The sequence below is a fragment of the Ambystoma mexicanum genome, chromosome 11 (assembly GCF_040938575.1).
Source record: "Ambystoma mexicanum isolate Mex_15411 chromosome 11, UKY_AmexF1_1, whole genome shotgun sequence".
Classification (NCBI taxonomy): Eukaryota; Metazoa; Chordata; class Amphibia; order Caudata; family Ambystomatidae; genus Ambystoma; species Ambystoma mexicanum.
In genome coordinates, this window is record NC_090934.1 from 951,026,510 (window position 1) to 951,051,035 (window position 24,526).

The following is a 24,526-nucleotide window of genomic DNA, read 5'->3' on the forward strand; positions in this document are numbered from 1 at the left end:
TGCTATTGACTCTCTCAGTCTGTCCATCCGTTTGGGGGTGATAAGCACTAGACAACCTATCATCAATTAATAATGCCGAATTTAGTGCCTTCCAAAAACGTGACGCAAATTGTGATCCCCTGTCAGTGATGATCACTGAAGGTAGACCAAAAAAACGGAATATATGCCGGATGAATAGATCAGCCAGACCAGCAGCTGTTGGTACACCAATACAGGGAATGAAAAGCGCCAATTTTGTAAAGTAGTCCACCACCACCCATATGGTATCGTAGCCTTTATTTCTTGGAAGTTCAACCACAAAATCCATTGATATCATGTCCCATGGTTTTTTGGGAACTGGTAGAGACTGGAGTAAACCCACTGGTTTGCCAGGAGTAGTCTTGCATTGACTGCATACCGAACATGTTGAAACATAATTTATAACATCTTGTGTTATAGACGGCCACCAACACCATCTTTTCAATAGCTCTAGAGTCTTCTTCTGTCCAGGATGGGTGGCAATCAAAGAATCATGACCCCAACTGAGGGCTTTTTTCTGAACGGTTTCAGTTGGTAGATAGAGTACTCCTTTTTTAAAAGGCAAACCATTGTATAAATCAATGTTCAATTCTTGGATCAATTGTGGATTTAGTTTCACCCACTCCTGTAAGTTGTTTTTTAGAGAAGGTTGTGCAGAACAACTACATATCACGTGATCTGCCAACAGCGTATTTTGTACCGATGATTCTTCTTTCACCTCTTCACCGATGCGGGACAAAGCATCAGATTTGACATGTTGTCTGGCAGGGCGATAAGTAATTTGAAAATCATATGGAGCAAAGAAAACATGCCATCTGGCCTGTCTAGCTGTGAGACATTTCATCGTTTTAAATGACTGAAGATTTCTATGATCGGAATACACCATCACCTGATGTTTGGCCCCAAGAAGATGATGTCTCCACTCTCGGAAAGCATCTTTGATTGCAAGTAACTCACGCTCTGTGACAGTATAGTTCTGTTCATAAGGGGTAAGTTTACGTGAGAAGAAAGCAACTGGATGCTCCTCCTTAGTTTCTGCACAAACCTGCGAGAGTACCGCTCCTGTAGCGACACTGGATGCGTCTGCTTCAACGATAAACTGACCATCCGGATCAGGATGTTAAAGTACAGGTGCAGTTGTAAATGCTTCTTTTAACTTCTCAAAGGAAGCTTGAGCATTCTGGTTCCAACAGAATGGAATTTTAGAGCTAGTTAAAGCTGTCAATGGGGCCACTGTTTTGGAGAAAGAACTAATAAATCTGCGATAAAAATTCGCAAATCCTAGAAAAGACTGTAGTGACTTGACATTGTGTGGGATAGGCCAATTCAATATAGCTTTTACTTTAGAATCACTCATTCGAACACCATGATTGGTAATGTCATAACCCAGAAATTCCACTTCTTGTGTATGAAAAACACATTTCTCGACTTTAACAAAAAGTTTATTCTCTCTAAGTCTTTGTAAAACAGCCGAGACGTGTTTAACATGTTCTCGAAAAGATGATGAATATATCAAAATGTCATCTAAGTAAATCACCACAAATTGATCCATCATATCTTTGAAGATATCGTTCATGAAGAACTGAAATGTGGCGGGAGCGTTACAAAGACCAAAAGGCATCACTAAATATTCGTAAAGGCCGTACCGCGTCTTAAAAGCGGTCTTCCATTCGTCTCCTTCCCGAATGCGAACCAGATTGTATGCGCTGCGCAAATCCAATTTAGAGAAGTATTTGGAAGTTCCTAATTGGTCTAACAGGACATTAATCAATGGTAAAGGATACTGATTCTTTATGGTGATGTCATTAATAGCCCAGTAATCAATGCAAGGCCTTAGGTCTCCTTCCTTCTTTGGAACAAAGAATAAAGGAGGAGCAGCCGGCGATTGAGATGGCCGTATGAATCCCATATCCAGAGCTTTATCGATATATTCTTTTAAGACTGCATCTTCTTTGAGAGTCAAAGAATAAACTCGACCAGTAGGAATTTTAGCTCCAGGAATCAATTCAATTGGACAATCATATTGCCTATGTGGAGGAAGCTGTTCTGCCTGCCCTTTGTCAAACACATCGGCAAAATCTGCATATTCACTTGGTATATGCGTACCTTTCTGATGTACCACATTGATAGCAGAGATTCCCTCAATAGAGGCCAACATTTGTGATTTATTTGATACCACCTGGCTGGTAAAGCAATGTTCGTTACAAAAAACTGAAGGTTATTGGATCAATCCCGTAACCCAGTCTATGGCGGGATTATGAAGAGTCAACCAATTCAGTCCAAGTATTATTTGGTATTGTGGAGCCGCAATGACATCGAAGACTATTTCCTCCGAATGACCATTTGATAAAGTCATCTGAATAGGTACAGTCTCCTGAGTTACCATACCGGAAATCAAGATAGATCCATCCACTGTATTAACAGTTTCAGGTTTGTTCTTGTCTATAAGGGGTATAGAACATTTCTTGGCATATGTGATATCAATGTAATTATTAGTGGCTCCCGAGTCAACCATAGCCTTGGAAGCCAAGTCTTGATCATTGAAATGTAATATCATCTCCACAGCTATCGGTGCATGAGCTGGAAATGTAATGGAGTCCGATGTAACACTCGACACAGGGACTCCTGCTACTGTCGAGTTTTGGCGTTTCCCGAAGGCTTATTTGGTCTTTTAGGACATGCCGCCAATAAATGCTCGGAGGAACCGCAATACATACATAAGTTATTTCTCTTTCGGTTCTCTCTTTCGGCTTTAGACAACCGGCCTCTCACCGCGCCAATTTGCATTGGTTCAGGATCATTCGAAGAATGTGCCGGTGTATCAGAACGAACTGGTGCCGGAAGAAAAGGTTTTTTCTCACCTTTGCGGGCATTTCTTCGGGCATCAATTTGTAAAATTAAATCAAGAAATTCTGAAAAACCTGTAGGAACCACTGGAACCTTGGACAAAGCATCCTTGAGTTCTTCTGAAAGACCCTTGTGGAAAACAGCCGTCTTCTTGTCTTCCGGCCATCGGGTTTCGGCCGTTAATTGGTTAAATCGCGCAATATAAGCCAACAGAGGTTGATTACCTTGTTGTAAATTCAACAACTCCAGATCTGTGGCTTGAGTAGCATAGCGCATATCAAAGACTTTGTTCATAGCCGCCAGAAGATCATCGCAATCGTACAACAAGGGGCTATTTGACTCCAATAGAGGATTTGCCCAAGCAGCAGCTGTACCCCCCAAATGAGAAAGCACAAATGCTGCTTTAGTAGTAAGATCAGGAAATGAATTAGGTCGACAAAGAAAATGAAGTTGGCACTGATTAACAAAGGTTCTATAGGTTTTAGGATCACCTGTGAACCTTTCCGGAGGAGCCAAGGGAAACTGTGTGGGCATAACCACTTTAAGAGTTTCCTGTGAAAAAGATGGTGCCGTAGTCCCAGATCCAGATGCAATAGCTGCTGGAATCTGTACTCCCTGAGGAGTGACATGCATGGCATCTTGCATAGCATCCATTCGATGCCGTAGCATATCCTGTGCCGTAATCATTTCATTTCTCAAGTCAGAAATTAACTGAGTCAAAACAGTTATAGGATCCGTACCCTCCATTGCTTCTGATTCTGTCATAAATCACCAAAGTATCAACTGAAAAGGATACAGTAACCCAAAAAGGATACAATTTGGTAGGGCTTTTCCGGATCCTATCTTCACACGACTTGATTGTAGGCAGGTCAAATTAGACCTTCCAAATGATACAGCTCTCTGACTGAATAAAACAGTCAGAGAGATGGATCACTGGAAAGGGCGTGGGAATGGTACAGGAAGTATGCCTAGAATAGATAAGTATCATAAGACACTGTCCCAAGCTAAATACTAAGAAACACAGAATTGGGATTAATTCAGACACTGACCTTAAGGCTAAACTGAAGAATTCCAGGACAGTTTCTTGAAGAGTCCCAAGAGTCGAACAAAATTACAAATTAAGGCATGATTAGTAAGGGAAACTTATCCCGAACGGCACGAGGCTCTCGCTAGATACCGGGTTGGTGCACCACAGGATAGCGTCCAATGTACTGTGCACATTCACCTTCCAATAGTTCATGAAATACTTCCTTTCCCACAAAGAACAAAATAAGAATCTCACCTGTTGACTGTCACAGGTACCAAAGTTCGAAATAGTTCCGACAAACACGTACAGGATTGCACGCGACAGCTTACACGCAGCCAAGCCAGCCGCGCTTGTAGACAGCGTTTCCGCGTGAAGATTTAGACACGCGAACAGGATTCACGCAGCCCTTGACAGCCGCGCTTGAAGACAGCGTCCGCGTGGAGAGTTGGCACACAAACTGGATTCACGGAGCTCAGGACAGCCGCGCTAGCAGACAGCGTCCGCGTGTAGATTTGGCATGCGAACTGGATTCACGCAGCTCTGGACAGCCGCGTTAGCAGACAGCGTCCGCGTGGAGATTTGGCACGCGAACTGGATTCACGCAGCTCAGACAGCCGCGCTTGCAGACAGCGTCCGCGTGTAGGTTTGGCACGCGAACTGGATTCACGCAGCTCTGGACAGCCGCGTTAGCAGACAGCGTCCGCGTGGAGATTTGGCACGCGAACAGGTTTCACGCAGCTCAGGACAGCTGCGCTTGCAGCCAGCGTCCGCGTGGAGATTTGGCATGCAAACAGGATTCACGCAGCTCAGTAATAGCGTGTGGAGGAAAACAAGCTCAAATTAGGCCCAAGAAGTTTGCTGAATGGAATGCGAGAACGCAGGTCCGGAGTTCAGCTACAAACGCCAAAATAGACTTAATCAGAAGCAGCGAATGGAGTTACTACGCTGCTTATGTACGCACTGCCGTGATACACGTGATGTACCTAAGTCAGGTGAAAACTAACGACGTGAAAAATTCAGACGTCGTTTTCCGGGCAATGTATCGAACAACCTCCATTTTGAGTAAAACGGTCTACTGGTTCTATGGGCGTATCTCATCTTGTATGGAGAAGTTGTTCCTGGTCCAGAGTTATGTCCGGCAGGCATGACAGATACAGATCAACCCAGTATACGAGTGGCTGAAGCTGCGTGCAAGGATATTTTTTATCTGAGTGGTCGCGTGAATGAAAGACAACACGCTATCGAAGGTCTTCGATCAGAATTCATGTGAAGCTGTGAACATTAAAGTCTGTTAACTCATCAAGTGGAGTGAATACTTTGTTATGGAGTGGTGACGTGCAGATAAAGGCATGGTGTCGAAAGCCTCCGAATGCTGGGTGCATTTAAAGGCAAACTTCAAAGACTTCTTTCTGCAAAACCAATTGAAAATAACAACAGACTTATTTGCTGAGAAACCTTTTACCATTTTTGAATGCTGAATGGAAAAGCAGGGTTTCAGCGCACGGGGGAGTCAAGGGCGCGGGGTGTTGGCATCCCATTGCAGAACCCTTCCTGGATCCTGGCTGTAGCTGCTCCTGCTGGCCCCTTCCACCTACTGCTGCCTACAAGTCTCCTTGCTCTCCCGCGGGAGGGTGAAGCCCATGGGGAGTGAAGGGCGCAGGGTGTTGGTGTACCGCAGGGCTGTGTGCAGGTTCGCAGGGAGCTGTGTACCCCTATATGGAGCGCCCTTTTTTTCATCTCATCAGCCACTGGCAGAGTGCTGGAGACCCTGACGGACAACAACTAGTAGTGCTGGGAGATGTAACCACACGACAAACAGTGCAATTGTATTGAGCCCCAGCACTCGGGGGGGGGGGGGGGAATATGCCACTGGGATCTGTTTTGACACGAACAAATGCTGTCCCATTAGGGGTAAAGTCAGTGGGGCTTTCCCTACTTATGGCCACTAAACGTCATTGAAGTTTTACTTGGATGACAGTCTCTGTCTGTATTGCCTTGAGATGATTTTGGACCTTAAGCCTTCCAGCCCTTCGTCATTATCTGAGTAATTTATTGTTAGTGGTTTTGTTTTAAAATTGTGATATGCAAACTTTTATGGCAACACGCCGAATTAAAGTTATACAACAACAATTTATAACCACCTGCTGATGACATGCCCTGAAACCTCTTCTCTGAGGAAAGCGTACCTAAAACCACTTCTAGAACCCTTCTCACTGAGAGAAGAAGACTCATGGTGGTCCCGTCTGTTAAGCGGCAGGAATACAAGCTGGACTATTGCCGCGGTGAAGATCCTGGAAGAAGCACTGGCAGCCTGCCTAAAACAAGAAAATTCCGCATCACAAACATGAAAGCAGCTACAATCAAGCGGAAGAAGAAAAACCCATTTTGTAAAATCAATAAATTTGATAAACACAACAAAAAAAAATAACCATTATTTCGAATGCTGTAAAAAAGGAAATCATCACTTGTGAAGATTCTAAAATAAAGAAAGCTTTCCCAAACACTTATTGCGTGAGCCAATTAATACAGTGAATGAAACTTGCATCGCACATGTAACTCCTATATATTACTGGTGCTGAACAATCAAGTGTGAATTTAAAGAACCCAATGTGTAATGAACTCTGAGGAAACTGACTTCAACAAAGTCAGTGAATTCAACGTGTATTAACTGTGGAAGTAAAGAAACCAATATTTGGCAAACTTTAAAGTGAATCCCACTTTAACATAGCAAACCCAATGTGTGTTGTTACCGAAAGTGAAGGAAACCTTAGGAAGCAAACTTTAAAAAGGTTAATATAACTGAACTGCTATTTTCAACCAGAACATTATGTGGTCCAACGACTAGCTATATACCAAGGGTACAAGTGTGGCACAGAATATTAAGACAAGTGGGAAACACCAACATAACACCCTTATATCAACTTGGCACAGGAATTATATCTTGGGGAAGGAATCCCTGAGGTGAGAACTGCTTATTGTCCGGAGGAAAGGACCTCCGGATATTTTGTGTTTGAACTGTGTTTTGGAACTTGGGGCTTTTGCGCTAACCGCTTTACAATTGGGGAAGGGGGTTAAAAGAAAGCTATGAGCTGAACCAGGCTCTGAACTTTATGCTGAACACTATTTTGTTTACTGCTGACATCCCTACACGTTGTATAAGAGTAGTTGTGAGGGCAAGTTTAGGTTTTTGACACAGACAGAATCCAGAATCTTAAGTTTAACTTGTGCACTTTGCCTTTCCTTAGTTTTGGTTTGGTAGGGAAATCCCACCATAGTATAGGGCAAGATAGGCGTTTTTCCATCCTGGCATTTAAGTTAATAAAAGTGTTTGCTTTGAACTTTGAATCTGTTGTCTGTCTAACTCTAAGATGTCCTCACACCACCCGAGTATTGTCTCTGGTGACTGTTCCGTTTACTTCCCTTCACAAACAGGGCAGACTCTCACTCAAGCTCACCCCATTGTAAGACACTCACTGCTTCCCGTCAAATGTATTTGTTTTTATTTATTGGGTATTTGTAAGGCGCCTACACAACAAATGGTGTTTCAAGGTGCCACAAACATGCAGCTCCCCTGTTTTCTTATCTATTGTATTTTCTTTTGTGATCAAAAGAGCATTTTCCTCCCTGTACATAAATAAATACAAAATAAAGATACCAGATTTCTTATGCCAGGATTTTAGTGTTTTCAGTTTCAAGTAAATTGTTCCTGTATTTTGCTAATCATTGAATATGGCAGATACAAGCCACTGCTCCTCCAGAACTATCAAGGACAGCATTGCCTCCCTTGCTCCAGCCTTGGCTGATTTCTGCAATCACTCTTTTGCTAATGGATCCTTCCCGTTACTCTTCAAGCACTCCCTTGTTCAACCTCTCCTCAAAAAGCCCTCTGCCAAGCCCTCCTGTCCGGCTAACTACTGCCCTATCTCCATTACCCCCTTCCTGGGCAAACTCCTGGAGAAGCTGGCCATCTCCCAGCTTATCCACCACACTGAATCTGTTGGTTGTCTCTATGACCACCAGTCTGGCTTCAGAGCACCCAGAGGCATGGAAACTGCAATCCTGAACACCTGTGAAGATTTGCTCTAAAATCTCAGTTCCAACTCTCCTTCTGTGCTCATCCTTCTTGACCTTTCCTCTGCCTTTGATATGGCCAATCATGCCACCCTTTTAAATCGGCTCTGTGATCCCTTTGGCTTCACGGACCTGGCTCCAGTTGGCCTCCTTCCTCTCTGACCGACATTCCCAGGTTCAACTGGGCCCTTTTGTCTCCCCCATCTCCTCCTGTGGTGTCCCTCAGGGGCCTATCCTCTCGCCATGGCTTTTCAACATCTACCTTGCCCCTCTAGCCCATTTATTATCTGCCTTCTCTCCTAACTTCCAGTTTCATGCAGACGACACGCAGCTCCACTTCAAGCGTCCCTCCACTGCCTCCTCTTCTTCCTCTCTCATTCCTGACTGTCTGTCTGCTATTCAGGCATGGTGCACTGCTAGCTATCTCTGCATTAATGCCACTAAGACTGAGATCCTTCTCATTGGGACCCATGCTCCCTCCTTCTCCCCTACACTGTGGCCACCCGCTATGGCCCCCCTCCCCTCATCCTCCTGTGATGCAAAAAACCTTGGTGTCATCTTCAACTCCTCTCTTTCCTTCTCTCCTTGCCAAGAAGGCACACTTTCCGCTACACCTACTCAGAGGCCTTCTCACTTTTCTCACTTTCCCCCAGAAACTCAATGTCTCCAGAGCTCTGGTCCTCTCCAGGCTGGATAACTGCAACAGCCTCTTCCTTACTTTGCCTAACTACTCCCTTCGCCCCCTTCAACTAATCCAGAATAGGACTACAAGACTTATCCTTGGCCTCACGCTAAGGGACTGTATCTCTCTAGCCCTAAAATCTTTCCACTGGCTCCTGGTTGCTGCGAGGATCAAGTTTAAGACCCTCTGCATCATCCACAATACTTTCGGGCGTCTTAGGCCCCACTTCATCCAACTCTCTCTCCCTAAATACCTCCCTACTAGAGCTCTTCGGTCTTTGGGCGCTTTTCCAATCAGAGAGTGGGGGTACAGTGCTTTCCTCCACAGGTGCCTTCCTCTGGAATGGCCCCCCCTACCCCTCTCAGACTTGAGCCTGATCTCCTTAAGTTCTGGAAGCTTCTCAAGACCCTCCTTTTCTCTTCCTCCTTCCCTCTCCCCTCCCCTGCTAATGTCATCCTCTGCCTCTTTTTGACTGGCTGTCTGGTTCCATAAGATTCTTACAGGGCACCAGGCCCTCCTCAAACAGTCTACCCCTGCACTTGATCTCTGCTGACCCCTCCGCACCCAACCTGCACTTGCCCTTTCGGGGCCCTCCTCCTGCACTAGCCTGACTGGGCCTGTATCCCATTGCTCCCTTCCAGCCCCATCCCTTGCACATAGCATGCAGACCTTCTTTCCCCTGCACTCTACGCCTTCCCCTGGCACTTGTCCACCTGGCCTCCCCTTGGCCCCCATATAATCAATGGGCCCTCTGCCATGACCAGCACCCCCTCCCCCATCTTCCCCACACTTCGTGTTACTGCACCTGCACGATCTGAATGTCACAAGGCCTAGTAGGGCTATTTTTGTTTTTCTTCATCCCCGTTTCCCTGCCCCCATTTTGCATTGTTGTGCAGTGAAACATCTTTTGCTGTGTAGGTGCATTATAAATACAAAATAAATAAAAATGGCACAGCCCCAAAGGGGCTGGAGGTGCCAGGAGCAGGAAGCCAGGGTCACTGTGATGGAAGCAGAGGCCAAATGGGGCAGGAAGGGGAGGAGGCCCCTTCCCTGGGGTAATCCCTGATTGGAGGGCAAAGGGAACTTTGCACCTAGACCAGGTGACATCATTGGGCCCTTTTGGGCCTTTATATATAGGTGCATAGGGGAGCGGTCTCTTTCGCCAATTTACCCGGCTGCTGCAGAACTCTTTGTGCGTGGCAGGCAGCTGTATGGATGGAACACAGGATAATTTTCAGAGTTGAAGGAGGCAGCCGGAAGAATTGAAGGCAAGTGGATATTATTGCCTAGTGGTCCAGAGGCTTAACAGAGCAGGGCAGTCCGCCCGATAAAGGTGTAACTTTACGGCCTGCTATCGTTGCTGGGTGGTGGGAGCAGGTGAGGTGAGGTGCGTCCTCACGAGTCCGCGATTCAAACTTGCAGTGATTCCCACTCCTGTTTTAAGCAGGGCCCTCCAGCAGGCGAGTGTGGGGCGTCTGCATGCTCTCAGGGTGCTTGAAGCAGGACCATCCTCCTTGACCTTTCTGCTGCCTTTGTTACTGTTGATCACCCCTTACTTCTCAATACTCTTTCTTCCTTTGGCTTCAAAGGCTCTGTCCACAATTGGCTCTCCTCCTACCTCTCTAACCGTTCTTTTGCTGTTTCCTGGGGCGGTCGTACCTCCTCCACTATCCCCTTGGACTACGGTGTTCCCCAAGGCTCTGTACTCAGCCCTTTCCTTTTCTCACTTTACACCTCACTTCTTGCCCCCATTATTTCTTCATTCAGTATTTCTCACAATTTGTACGCAGACGACACTCAGCTTTTCCTCCTTCTCTTCTTTCACTCCTGACCTCCATCTCAATCTATCTTCGCCTTACTGCTATCAAAAACTAGATGTCTTCCCACTTTCTCTCCCTCAACACTGACAAGACTGAAGTCCTATTCTTTCCTTCTAACACGCTTCCCCTCCCCCTCCTTTTATCCACTTCCCCCCTACTAATCTCCCCATCTCTGCTCATGCTCGCAATCTAGGTCTCCACTTCGACTCCTCCCTCTCCTTTTCCCACCATATTTCTCTTACCTCTCGCCAGGGTCGGATTGGCACCTCGGCCTTTCGCCCCGTGGCCGGGCCCAAATCGTCCCTGGAGAGTGGGGGCCGGTTGCTGGGCATGCCTGGGCCGGTATGGGAAAATAAATAGAAAATAAAAATATATAATTATTATTATTTATTTTTTTCAAAAAGCCTTTCATGCTTCTTAGGTCGATAAATGAGTACCAACACAGGTTTGGTGATATTGTATGCATATTTGTTCTATAAAAAAGAGCTTAAGTGTTAGTGCTATACAATAACATTATCATTTGGCCTTGGACTTCTGCTTGATTCACAGTAAATTAGTGTACTTAGGAACAATGCTATTTGATGCCATTTCCTGTTTTGTAAAGGGTTGAAAGGTCGTGTTTCATCGCTTCCCGGGATGTCACTTTGGGGTGGGGTCAAATGACATCACTTCCGGTGATGTCATCAGAGGTCAAGGCTCGTGAGGCGAGGGGTGGGCCACTTTTTTTGCGTGACATGGCCTATTTCTTGTCCCAGTCCAACCCTGCCTCTCGCGCCTGTTGCTACCATCTCTTCAATATTCGTAAGATCCGTCCCTCTCTCACCTTCCATGCCACTAAACTCTTAATCTCTTCCCTCATCTTCTCTCGTCTTTTCTATTGCTCAACTCTCCTCTTTGGACTCCCTGCCTCTCATCTTACTCCCCTCAAATCCCGCTACAATTCTGCTATCCGTACCCTTTGTCTTCTTGCTCCTCACGACTCAATTTCCTCCTCCCTATCATATCTTGGCTGGCTTCACTTTCACTCCCAACTTAAATTACACTTCCTCTGTCTCGTTTTAAAATCTCTTCATGACCTGGCCCCCCCTATCTTTCTTCTCTCCTCTCATTCTACACTCCCTCTGATCTGCTGATCTCTTCCTACTCACTGTCCCCCGTCCCCATGCCTCTTTGCGTTTCCGTTCCTTCCAGCTCCTGGCCCCCCTAAACTGGCACTCTCTACCTCTTTCTATCCGCTCGAGCCCCACTTACTCCTCCTTCTGCACCTTCTTGAAATCTCTTCTTCTCCATCCCCCACCCTGACTTCCTTCATTACCTTCACTTCTCTCTCACTTCCCTCATTTTTCCCTCCTACCCACCTTCCCTACCCTCTCCATTCCCTCTTATGCCTCCTCCGTTCCCCCTTGAAACTTCATTTTTATTCCCCGTCTTGACTCCCTTGTCTCTTCCCTTGCTCCTTCCCCATCCCTTCACCTGTTCACTGACCTAGGTAAATTGTTCTAAATACTGTCTCATTGGTTTGTCTCATGTTTGTAATTATGCTTCTATTTTATTATTCTTTGTATTCTTGTTGTTATAATGTAAAGTGCTTTGGGGTAAGGCGCTATATAAACTTAATAAATACAAATCCAGCTGGCGAGTGTGGGCCGTTGGTACGTGAGCTTGCAGCAGCAAAGCCTGTGTGGGCTAGAGGAAAGGACCTGCACACTGGAGGAAGTATGGCGGCCATCTTGGGGTGGCCATTGCAACGTGTAAACAATAAAGTTGCAGTTGAAGGAGAACACTAGATGTCCCGTATGTATGCAAAGAAATATATCGGCGCACCAAGTAATTTGAGACTTTGGCTGTTTCTGTATTCAGCTGCCCAGGCAGGGTCTACTGAAAGTGTCTGGTCAGCTTTGGAGCAGAGTTTTAATGGGTGAATACAAAAAGGATTTAAGGCACACAAGCTGCCTGTTATGAAAACAGCAAACAACCGGAAATGCTCAGATAAAGAGACGAGGTGAATAGGAGAAGCAGTGTAAAAGAAAGGAAAAGGAATTTTTAATTGCTCGGCATACAGAGATCCACAATTACAGTGGACATGGAGAATGAGGAGGAGATGGCAGATTTATTGAGGAGGATCAGGCGGCCACTAAGGAGAAAGGCGTGACTGGTGCTGGAAGAGGCAGAAGGGGAAGATTGCACCCCGGATACGCAGCCACAACATGCTGTGAATGAAGAAGAGAGTCCATCAACAAATGAGTGGTCGCAGCCAAAGAAAAGGAAGAGCCAGAGCATGGGGAGAGTATGCGGATGCGTCAGGCAAATGAGAGGATGCTTTACAAAGAAATAGCAGCAAGGAAGATCCTCCAGCTGCAAAGAGGCCCCAAACAGCGAGGAAGTCGTCATGGAATGGCAGAGTAAAGAAGCCGCTAGGGGCCTCAACAGCAGTTTCCCAAAATGACTATTTAGGTGAGAAAATAGCAAAATTGGTTAAACTGCAAGTTGCACGTTGACAGTATGAATTCATGCAGCAACGTCTATGGTTTGTAGGCATGCTTAAGTGGGGAGGGCAATGCTAACATAGTGCTGATTGAAAAAAGGATGGGTGAAATCAGCAAGTAGTATGAACTGGACAAGAGTTTAGTGACTGCAGTGGGCAGCCCAGTCCAAGAAAGAGGGAAACATCTGTTACAGCACAGGTATGTTTTTCTGGGGGGAGGCCCGGGGCCTCGAGAGGAGGGGCAATTGGGTGCCAGATGTGCAAGGGGACAAACTTGCTTCACCGATGGGGGTCAGAAGGAACCCACCGTTTACACCTATGGTCATGAGAGCAGCAGGCTTAGTATGGCACCTACCTGCAGAGATCGAAGAGACGATATGGAGTAATGTTTTTATTGAAATATTCACATTACTAGAGCTGGAGCAGGTTGGGCTAGATATAGTAAAGGAGGCCAGGAAAGACAAGACTAGGCGAGAAGGCAAGAAGAGAGTAGGAAATGAGAGGAACATAATGAATTGGATGTATGGAATCAGGAGGTATATCTCCATGTGGGTGGAAAAATATCTGGGTGATGCTGCGGCTCTGATAACATATGATCAGCGCATTCATAAACTCTACGAAGAGTATGGGGGAGATACATGGCTTAAATACGATGAGGGGTCTAGGTTAAAAATGCAAATGTATCCCAGCATGAATTGGGTTTATGAAGATGTGTCGGGTTACATTCATAAAATGGTACCCATACCCAGGAAAGGGCACAAAGATAACGCAGGAGAGGAACATCAGCCCTTGCAGAGACAGTACCAAAGTTGGAAGGGTAGGGGTTATTATAACAGTGATAGAGGAAGGCGGCCCTTTCGGGGTCGCCGTGGTGGCTGGTCCAGAGGTTATGAATCAGGCAAAAACATCACCTGCTGGAAGTTTGAAGAAGGGAATTGCACTTGGGAAGAGAAGCAGGTACCAAAGCAGAGAGAACAAGCAAAACCAAAAGGGGGAGGAGCCTAGGATGTTTCAGAAAGACTCAACGCCTATCAAGCTAAAAACACTGCAGCCTTTTCTTAATGCATATCACAACAAAACAGCAGCAGAGACATTATTAAAAGGCTTCTCATAGGGGTTTAAGATACCAACCCTCACTGATTCTGGCGGGTCGATCCCCAAGAATCTGAAATCACCAATCAACAAACGAAACATAGTAGAGCAAAGAATTTGAAAAGGAAAGAGGCTAGGCAGGATAGGGGACCTTTTGAAGCAGCACCGTTCCAGGACTTGGTGGTTTCTCCCCTGGGGTGGTCCCAAAGAATGTCAATTTAGGCTAATCCACCATTTGTCATACCCCGAAGGAGCGTCAGTAAATAGTGGGATAGATCCAGAGCTGTGTTCTGTAGATTATACATTTTTATTTATTGTATTTTATTTGTCATTTGGAAGGCGATTTATATAACAGAATTGTGTTTCCAAGCACCTCAAGACTAAATGGGAAGGAAACAGGGGAAATAATAACAATGGCAAAAAAACAGTAACATAGAGTCGTTTTCCCGCTAGGCCTTGTGGCATTCAGCTGGGCAAGTGCTTTGTGGGCAAGTGCAGGGAAAATGGGAATGTAAGGAGGAGCAGAGGAGTGGACACGTGCTGGAGGAGGGCCCAGGAGGCAAGTGCTAAGGGGAGCCAAGGAGGAGAACCTCAGGCTAAGCGTTAGTACAGGCAACACTCAAGGGTGGAATGTGGAGCTGCAATGCAGGGGCCCACCGGGCAGTGCATTTGGGGAGGGGTGCTAGTATTGACTGGGGGAAGGGCCTTGGATCCTGTGATATTTATGAGGATCATGCCACCCGTCACAGCGGCAGTGGGGTGAATAGCATGGAAGGGAAAGAGGTAGAGAAGAGCAGAGTTTTGAGCAGTTTCCGAAACTTAAGGAGGTCTGGCTCAAATCTCAGAGGGCCCGGGAGGCTGTTCCAAAGGGAGGCACCAGCCAAGGAGAGAGACCTGTCCCCACTCTCTGCTTGAAGAAGCGTTTGACAGTCAGGGAGTTGGAATTAGAGGAGCGTAGGGCTTTGGCAGGGGGAGTATTTGGGAAGGGAAAATTGGAGATAGCATGGTCCCAGGCCCCGGAAAGCCTTGTGGATAATGCTGAGGGTCTTGAATTTGATCCTTGCGGCCACCGGGTGCTAGTGGAGAGATTTTAGGGCTGGGGAGATACGATCCCTGAGTTTGAGGCCAAGGATAAATCTTGCAGACCTATTTTGGATTAGCTGGAGGGGCGAATGGAGGAAAGAGGGAGGTTGAGAAAGAGGCTGTTGCCGTAGTACAGCCTGGAGAGGACCAGAGCTCTTAAGACATTGAGCTTCAGGGGGAAGGTGAGAAAAGGAATAATGCCTCTGTGGAGGTGGACCTGGAAGTGGGATTTCTTGGTAAGGTCCATGATGTGAGGGGTGAAGGAGAAGACAGAGGTGAAGATGATCCCAAGGTTTTTGGCTGCACAATATGGTGGGGGTAGAGGGCCCGAAGAGGGTGGCCTGAGGGTAGGATGAAAAGAGGGCACAGCTGTTCCGATGAGGAGGATCACTGTCTTACTGGCATTGAGACAGAGATCATTCGCTGCACACCATGCCTGAATGGCAGACAGATAGTCGTGGATGAGAGAGGAGGAAGAGGGGGAAGTTTGAAGGAAAACTGTGTTTCATCAGCATAACACTGGAAATGAGGGGAGACGGGGGAGATCAGTTGTGCAAGAGGGGCAAGATAGATATCGAAGAGCCATGACGATAGGATAGAACCCTGGGGGATGACACAGGTAGAGAGGGTGGTGGTGGACGAGAAAGGGCCCAGTTTAGCTGGGATGGGCGGTTAGTGATGAAAGAGGTCAGCCAATCCAGTGCCTGGTCAGTGATGCTGAGGGTGTCAGAGTCGTTTTATGAGGATAGAATGGTTGACAATGTCAAAGCCAGAGGAGAGATTAAAGAGAATGAGAACAGCAGGAGAGTTGGAGTCGTGATTTGCAAGCATGGTTTCATCTGTGTTTAGAAGAGCAGCTTCCGTGCCTCTGGATGTCTGGAATCCAGATTGATGGTCATAAAGGCAACCAACAAGATCCGTGTGGACGGTCAGTTGGGGGAGGACCAACTTTTCCAAGAGTTTACCCAGGAACGGGGTAGTAGAGATAGGCACATGCATTAACCAAGTGCGAGACGAGTGCTGTTGGCTCCCACTTATCCGCCTGCTATTTTGTTGAATTTATGCTTTACGTGCTGGGAAATCACATCACAAGCCTTGGACTATTGTGATTGGTCTATTTAACTAACTTCATTCATCCCATTGGCTTTCAGCATAACACCCGCCTCCACTCCAGGAAGTGCTTTAAGAACTGCCACCTGCATGCATTGATGCACTCGCATTGACCAAGTGCGAGAAGTCTGCCTGGGATTCTCAAGTAACTTGTCTTGGTTTCAACCATCAGCGGAAGGGGTAAATGGCACCCAAAAAGAGAACAGAGTCTTAAAGATATAATTTCTGGGGAAGCAAGACAACGCTGATACTATGTCAACTTCAGAATGTGTTACATTAGTCTCTTCAGAGCCTGCATCGAATATAAATAACGAAAGGGGTAAAATCACAGCAGTTTACCTGGTGATTGCCGAAGTTTCCAAAGCTACTCCTAATACGGAAGGCTCTAACTTGGTCCATTCTACTGATACCGTGGCTGCCCAGCAGAGTAAATATCTGATGTATTTCGCCAACATAATTCCCGGCTGAATTATCATATAGCCTTCAACAAAACATGGAAGCACCAGCAGAGGCAGCCTATACCGACAATGGATTAACAACGATTGTGGAAGTGCAGGTTTTGCAAGCAAATGCCAGCTTTGAGGCCATTAAAGACATTCATCGTCTATCTAATTCACTTAACTTATTGTTATACTCCTCTCCGCAGAGTCAGACCGCTATGCTGGAATTCACTCTTCTTTAGCTTCGGTACAACATGTCCTAAAGATTCTACAGAAGCTTTGTAGCAGGATCCTCGAGTCAATTCAACATCAAGCACCAGTTTCACGAAGTTATCACTGAATTAAATGACCGGGATGGACCAGTAATCATTAAGAAGTGTACTACGGCTCTGGTCGAGAAAGATGATGTTATTGCAAGCACTGACCAGCAGATAGTAATCACATCACCGGAAGAGCCTGGCTCTTTTTACCTTTTTTACTCTAGGAAGCAGAGGCGACTGGCCAAACGGGCACTGATTAGGCAAGCAAGACAACAAGGTGCATCTGAGGAGCCTGCCCCCACGCAGCAGCAGAAAGGCTCCAAACGCACTAAGAAGAAATTTGCGCACCATAAAAAACGTCAGCAGCTGAACTTAAATAACTGGCTGAGACCTACGAGCCAGGCAGGTGAGGGGGCAGATATGGACCCAATTAATGTATCACAAGACATGGACTCTATAAACGATTTAGACAAACTAAGAAGCCTAGTTATGAGCCTCCTGATACCAATTATAAAAAAATATATACATTTTTTTTCTCGGCACGTAGTTTGAAACCAAACCTTTACCATCAAAACATTTACATAATTCCTCACTGGGCATAGATAGAGAAAGCTAATGATCATAAAAAAGAAGAAAAAGAGAAATAATTAAACAATTATTACTCAAATTAAAAGAAAAAGAAAATGAAAGAAGAAAAAACAGATTAAAAAAAACCCTGGCAGGGCATAGTCCAACGTATCTCGCTTGACATATACTGTCCATTGCAACTGCCCGGTTCTTTCAAGAGATCCCACAGATTACAGACCATACTTCGAGGCCCTCTATGAGTTCAAAGACGATCTTTAGAAAGGCTAATAAGGCCAGTGTCAGTGACAATTTTGCTCCTATTGTCAACATGGACCAGCAAGCTTCAGCATCCAATGTTCTGTATTCCGATAGGGATTTTCCCAATGTTACGCTGGTCCACTAGAGCTCGACAAAATATCACTAAATGGGTGAGAGATTCTTTATGTTATGGTTTAGGAACTTGATAAAGCGCACGTACGCCAACGGCATCATGGCGCTAATGGCATGAAGTAGGTTTCAATCAAAATACATAATTAGAATAATAGAGTTTTAAGTTTTCGCCGAAAAATCAAGTGATCAGTATCACCACCGCACAGTCTGCATTTAAGGTTTCTCTCCACTGTAGAGTCCCTGACCTCTGTGACTGCTCTTATAGGAAACACGTTTAGTCTGAAGCGCATACATTGTTGTCGAAGATATGCGCTGAGGAATTTGATCAGATAAGTTGGTAGTTGACCTCTTGCTCTTATTTCCGGAATGGGCCTACCATAGACTTTACATTTGCTCTTCACCTCCAGTGAGGTGATCCAATCTAGGTCCAACCATTTTTTATTTACTAGTGTTGGATTTTCCAAAAGTAGCTTTAGACTGCCATTTACACTCTCCAAATGTAAAATGCATATCCTGCTCCATTCATCTAGGATCTGCTCTGCCTGACCCTCGTATGCCTTTTTCAACACTGCAAAGCCACCACCGCCTTCAGCAATCAAACATTTCCTGAAGAAAGCCAGAGACTTCCACACCATCGCCACTTTAAGGGATTTCAGGCCCAGTTTTACTCTTATAGCCTGAATGGGTGTAGCATTTGGCAGCCTAAGAACCTGCCTCCAAAAGAACCCTTCGAGTTTAGGCCATATGGTATGAGGTAGTGCCAATAGAGCACCTGAGCCATAGGTCAAAACTGAGGTTTCCTTTTTTCTATGAAATTCGATAACTGGAATCAGTGTAAATTTACAATGTCTCATCATGATCACTTTTACCTGTGCAGCAAGGTTCTTTACCTTACTCTGCAGCATGTTTACGTGAAACACATCTGTCTCCCTGTTGCTTAGTTCCACCCCTAGATATTTTAGATATTCCTCCTCCATGATTTTTTCCCCTTTCACGTACCAAGTATAGCGTTTAGATTTCCTTCCATGCCTTCCACCTAGGGTCAAGATCCTAGACTTGTCCACATAGATTTTTACGCAGTTGGCTTCAATGTATAGTTCCAAGTATTTAAGTTGGCATTTTAGACCAATCTTGGTCTGATCCATCAGAATAAGATCATCTGCATATAGAAGTTTATTTAGAGAATCACCTGCAAGATATGGTGGAACGCATCTAGTCTTCACGAAGGCTGTGTTGATGTCAGAAATGAACATGTTGAAGATTGCCGGGACAGGTTACCAGCTGTATCCAATCTTACTGCAATTGTTGTCTTAGAGTGTAGCGCCTGTATGGGTTCAAGTATACTATTCGGGCAGCCTAGGGGTATCAGTCTGAAAGGCTCCTAATGACGCTGTGGCGAAGGGAAAGGAGTCCCCACTCAGGACTGACAAGAAACTTCTCATAAAACATTTGAACCAAAAAAAAACAGAACTGGATGGGCTTCCCATTCAATATTTTTAAATTACCTGAGAAATTACGAGTCTTGGTCAATGATGACTTTGTTTTCCTTCAACTGGTGAAATGTAATTACCCAAATGTTTCAATGATTCACTTTACAACTCTGGGAACAGTCATACTACTCTGTATCCATAAAAGAGCTTTTTTTCTTAGCTCTGATATTGTGCTAGATTTTGGCAGAGATTCGGATGACCCTTTCTCCTCATAGCTAAGCCCATCTATGGTAACATATGTTGACACATCAATCCCTGTTTAAGCGTAAATACAGAAAATGTACAATTGTCTGATATTCATGTGATGTTAAAATGGTTGACTGAATCATTACCAGTTATGAGTCGTCAAAACTGAAGCATCTCTATAGTGTCTTGGAGCACTCGAGGTTTTATTCATGTACTGGCACCTAATGGCTCTTTAGACAACACAGTTCAAGGCCAAGTATTTCTTATTCAGGAGTCTTGGCTTACAACTGAATTACATATAGACAGGTTCACAGTATATCAGATAAGGGCTAATCGTGGCAAACAAGGTAGACCTTTCGGGGGCCTGTTGGCGGGTGTTCAACATTGTTTAAGGTCATGTAGGATTTCAACTGGACACTCACAATAGGTTCTAACAGTGGAGGACGAACTCCTGCAGACCCTATTCAGTCAGCCGTCCTGGTTATTAACATCTATGACCCCCATGGCATGCAACAGAGCAATCAAATACAAAAACCATTAAATGATCTCTTCCTTACATGGGCACGGGGTGATGAGGAAGATGTCATAATAATGGGTGGGGATCTCAATGCACACTGTATCTGTATTGAGGTGCTGAAAGGCTGGAGAGGCATTAGCGAGTTGAGTCATATGAGGCAAGTTAATTCCAATCGTGCAGGTCAATTCTGGAAAGGGCTCACAGGAATGTGGGCTCTTAAAATGTTAAATGTCTGTGTGGAAGGTGACCTCCCGGGGGCTTTCACGTGGAGGCAGGGACAAAAGAGGGCTGCCTTGGACTATTTTTTTTGTTAACACCCAAGTACTCCCCAAGGTTAGTCGACTGAGTACTGAATGGAACACTTGGAGTGATCATGGAATGTTAAAGTTGACCCTGAAAGGCGGTAAAAACAAGCAGAATGGCGATTGCCGAAATCCAAGCAAATCATGCGGGAAAACGTTTTAGCTAGTCGCATCAAAATATACTACTAGCAAAGACAACGAGCGATAGTTATGATTATGCTAGGATAGCCATATTTTCAAGTAAAAATATTGAAGAAATTGAGTGTGGATCACTGATTTTTCCCACCGACACTTGAATTATCCTGTAAACATCGCCATGGAGAAAATATATGAAACAAAAGGGGTTTGGTTGCCCTAATGGACAGGTAGCAGAATAGGGCAAATTCAAAAGTGTGAATAATGAAGGGTTTGCTGCTACCAGGGCGTTGACAACCAAGGTGGATATATTGTTTGGAGCCTAATTGGTTCAACCAGTAATTCAAATGGGGCTAATGATCAAATCATTCGTATTAAGTGCCAGAACAAAACACACAGACAGCCAAGCAAATATTTTGGTTAAAAAAAGTTTATATTTTTGCTTTTTCCAAACCTTTTTCTGCGTGGGCACACACATTAGACAAAGTTAACATATAAAATGGTGATGAGAACCAAAAGTTAGTAATGAAAACTGAAAAGGAAGAGAGGTGTAAAAAAGTCTAGAAAACCCCAATAGTTAAAGTGACTATGAGGGCTATATAGGGTCTCCTCACAAGATGTTAGAAAGAGAAGAAGAGATAGAGTATTTTATCTACAGTGGTTATTGCACATAGGCATTTCGCTATTTCTCCTATATCGAGTGTAGCAAACAGTAATAGTTAGACATAGGCGCAAGTAGATACATTAAATAAAGAATTATTTTCATCATGTGGATACATAAATGAAGACCTTCAAATAAAAAACATTTTCATCATGTGGAATCATGCCACAGTACAGCAAACTAGTTGTGTTGCATTTCTGTATCCTCAAAGTCATTGGAAAGTTCTTAGTCAGAAAAGGGTTTTGCCGACGCGGCAGGGGGCAAACAAATGTAGCAAGAGGTAGAGTCTGTGTGCCAATGGTTGCAATTGGGCCAAATGAAAAGGTGACCCCTTGTCAAGATCGTGTTTCGGCTGCAATATTGTTGAAATTCATGATGGCCGCCTTCATCAGGGCAAAGATAATGGACCCTGTAAGGCAAGAGAAATCTTAGGTCTGCGTGTGTTTTCTGGCAACTGGAGCTATCAGCTGAATCAAGGCAGGGTCATTTGTTTGTTGAGTTGTTTGAAGGCAAGATAAAATGCTCGCAGTGGAAGAGGAAAACAAAAAAGCTTACCACGGGAGCGTGGAGAAAATATACCCCTACTATGACAAAGAAATTTGCGATAGAAAGCACCAATTAAGGCAGGAATTGCATAGACTTAAAAGCAGCCCCAGAAATCCCTCTGATACACTAATTGAGATGAAAGTAGCAAAAAACGTTTGCCGGAACTGGATTAGCTGGAGGCGAACATCCCAGCGCTGCACTCGATGGCAACGTATGCTAAAGGCCTTAGCCAGAGGCAACTCCAGATCCATATGGATGCTGCTGGGGGTGATGGGGGCAAGGGTAGCAGAGTGTGCAAGGTACTCAATCCCATAAACAAAGAAACATTCGTACAGCACTTGAGCGTGAGAGGAAACACTGAAGGGAAATGGCTCGAAAATAACCTTTATGCCGAAGTTACTGGTCCCTTCCTATACTAAGATGAAGATGATATAAAATATCGGCAAGCTAAAACCTTCAAGGGCCCATGCCCAGATGGCCTTGCTAGTGCTGTACTTAAACAAGATCGTGATTTTTGGGCAGCCCTTCTGAAGATAATGTATGACACAATTGTTAAGGAGGGCAACATCCTGGCAATCATCAATTATGAAGGTGTCTCACTTGCTAGTCCCCGGGGATCTGTCATCCAGGTGGTCAGTAAACGGTCACTGCTATTGAATCCAGTTCCTGGGGGTGGACCAGTGTGGGAGGATCACCTAGATGGGGGGTCCTAGGGGAGTGGAAGTAGGACACCGATGGGCGAGACGGAGTATCCCCTTCCTTACAACACCTTTTCCCCCAACCTACTCGGCACGTTATTGAAAAAATCAACACCCCCTTTCTTAACACAAACACTTTCTCACAGACCGATTACCCTTGAAGACTACGTACTAACACTAGAGCCATATACCTGACATGTCCCAACTCAAGGGTGAGGCAGAGTCAGGCAAGTGCCACTGATTTCACACACTTGACTGCCCTTTCCCTTCCCCATATGGATAAAAGGCATAGTACCAGTGGTCAAAGTGGGCGGGAGCAGTCGGGGGCCGTGCTCCTCTACTTCTTTTAATTAAGTTTTACTGTTACTATAATTTTATTTTAAAAAGAAACCGTTCCGGAATGGTTTCATTTTAAAATAAAAGTATAGGAAGAAGTTGAAACTTGCACTTTCAGTGCACTGCACTGAACGTTCCCCTAAACAGCAGGCACATGTGTTTTGGGGTTTGCATTGTGCAATGGAGGGCACGTTGCGATGGGGTTTGTGGGGAGAGTTGCAGGCTAGTAGGGAACATAGTTCCACTACTTCTTTTCGTACACTTTGACCACAGAGTAGCACAATAGCACCCTCTGAGCAAGGCAGAATGTATGAGGAAGCAGTGATTCTAGGAAGGCAGTACAAAGTGAGGAGAAAGGCAGCACGACCTGAAAGGACGTTAAGGAGGGAATTGCCCTTCCCAACCCAGACCTGCAAATCCTCTAAACAAAGAAACGTAAGACTGGGAATCGCAGCGGACGGATGGTGTGACGGATATCAGCGGTACATGGAACCCTCCCGCACTGATAGCCAGGGCGGGAAACAAGGATGCCATCATGGTACCATCCTTGACTCCAACGGAAAAAGGAACGCCAACAAGTTCAGCACAGCCGGTGAGTCTGAAGATCCTTATAGGAGCTGAACTGTGTTAAGCTTGAGGTTGCAGTGGCAACATTAAGAGACTAAAAGGGTAAACTACGAATACCAGAAGGCCATTGGGGACGCTGCCAAAAGGTGTCAAGGTGGTCATACAAGGGTCCAGCCAAATCCATTGTACAATCGAAAGTCCTTGACGCATTTTTAAAATAGTAGGAACTATGAAACAGGCGTTTGCACTCGGCTGAGGGGAACCCCGGACCAACTGTGATTTTGGGAAACAGAGTGACCCAGCGAGACATGATCGCCCTTCGCAAGTCTCTGTGATTAAAGATTAGCAAGTGCTATTGTAAGGTCAGAGCACGGCTGAGGGCAACCTAAATAAATGAGATGGTTGTTTGAAAAGACATTAAGACTTTTGAATATTACACATGATGAGATTGTGATTGAAAGGCAGTAGTTGACCCGACTGAGGGATGCCAGGGGAAAAGCTAAGGGAAGTGAATCCCACATTGTAAAAAAAGCTGCATGAACTTCATCAAGAGTGGTTGGTCTGAGCCCGACTGAGGGAGACTAACGTTGGGAGACGGATCAGGGCCCGACTGTGGGGGATCCACGGATGAAGAATAATCGCCCGACGTGGAAAGGAATAAAAGGAACTTTTTGTTTTGGTCGTTTACGATACATCAGGCCTCTGAAGTAAGGGACTTTGCTTGAAAGAGTCTTGGACACAGAACGCCCCGATATTATTGGAAGGAACTGTAACCTCATATTGGAGAAACCCAGGAGTGTGCTGTGCTTAGGAGTCCCGCTTTTGTCCTGTGCTAGAAAACGTGGAGAAGGGAGACCCCGGCCATAACATCCTGACTTATCATTTTGTGAACACTTCTTTCTTTTCTTATGAACACTGTCCCACACTGACTGTCCCACACTGTTTTATAACTTAGCGGTAAGGTTTGGCAATAGGTTATTTTTTTATTTTTTTTAGTATAGGCCCTTTTTATTTTGACAAGATGCCACTAGGACTGCCTTATTATTATTTGATGGTTTTAGCTTGCTCCCATTTTAGATTTAGGATTAGGTTAGGCGTTTTTATCACCCATTTATGCAGTTTAATAAACACCCTTGAACTGTGATCACTTGTGTCTATCTTTACTGTTGCCGCCATGAGTTCCTTACAGAGGCACC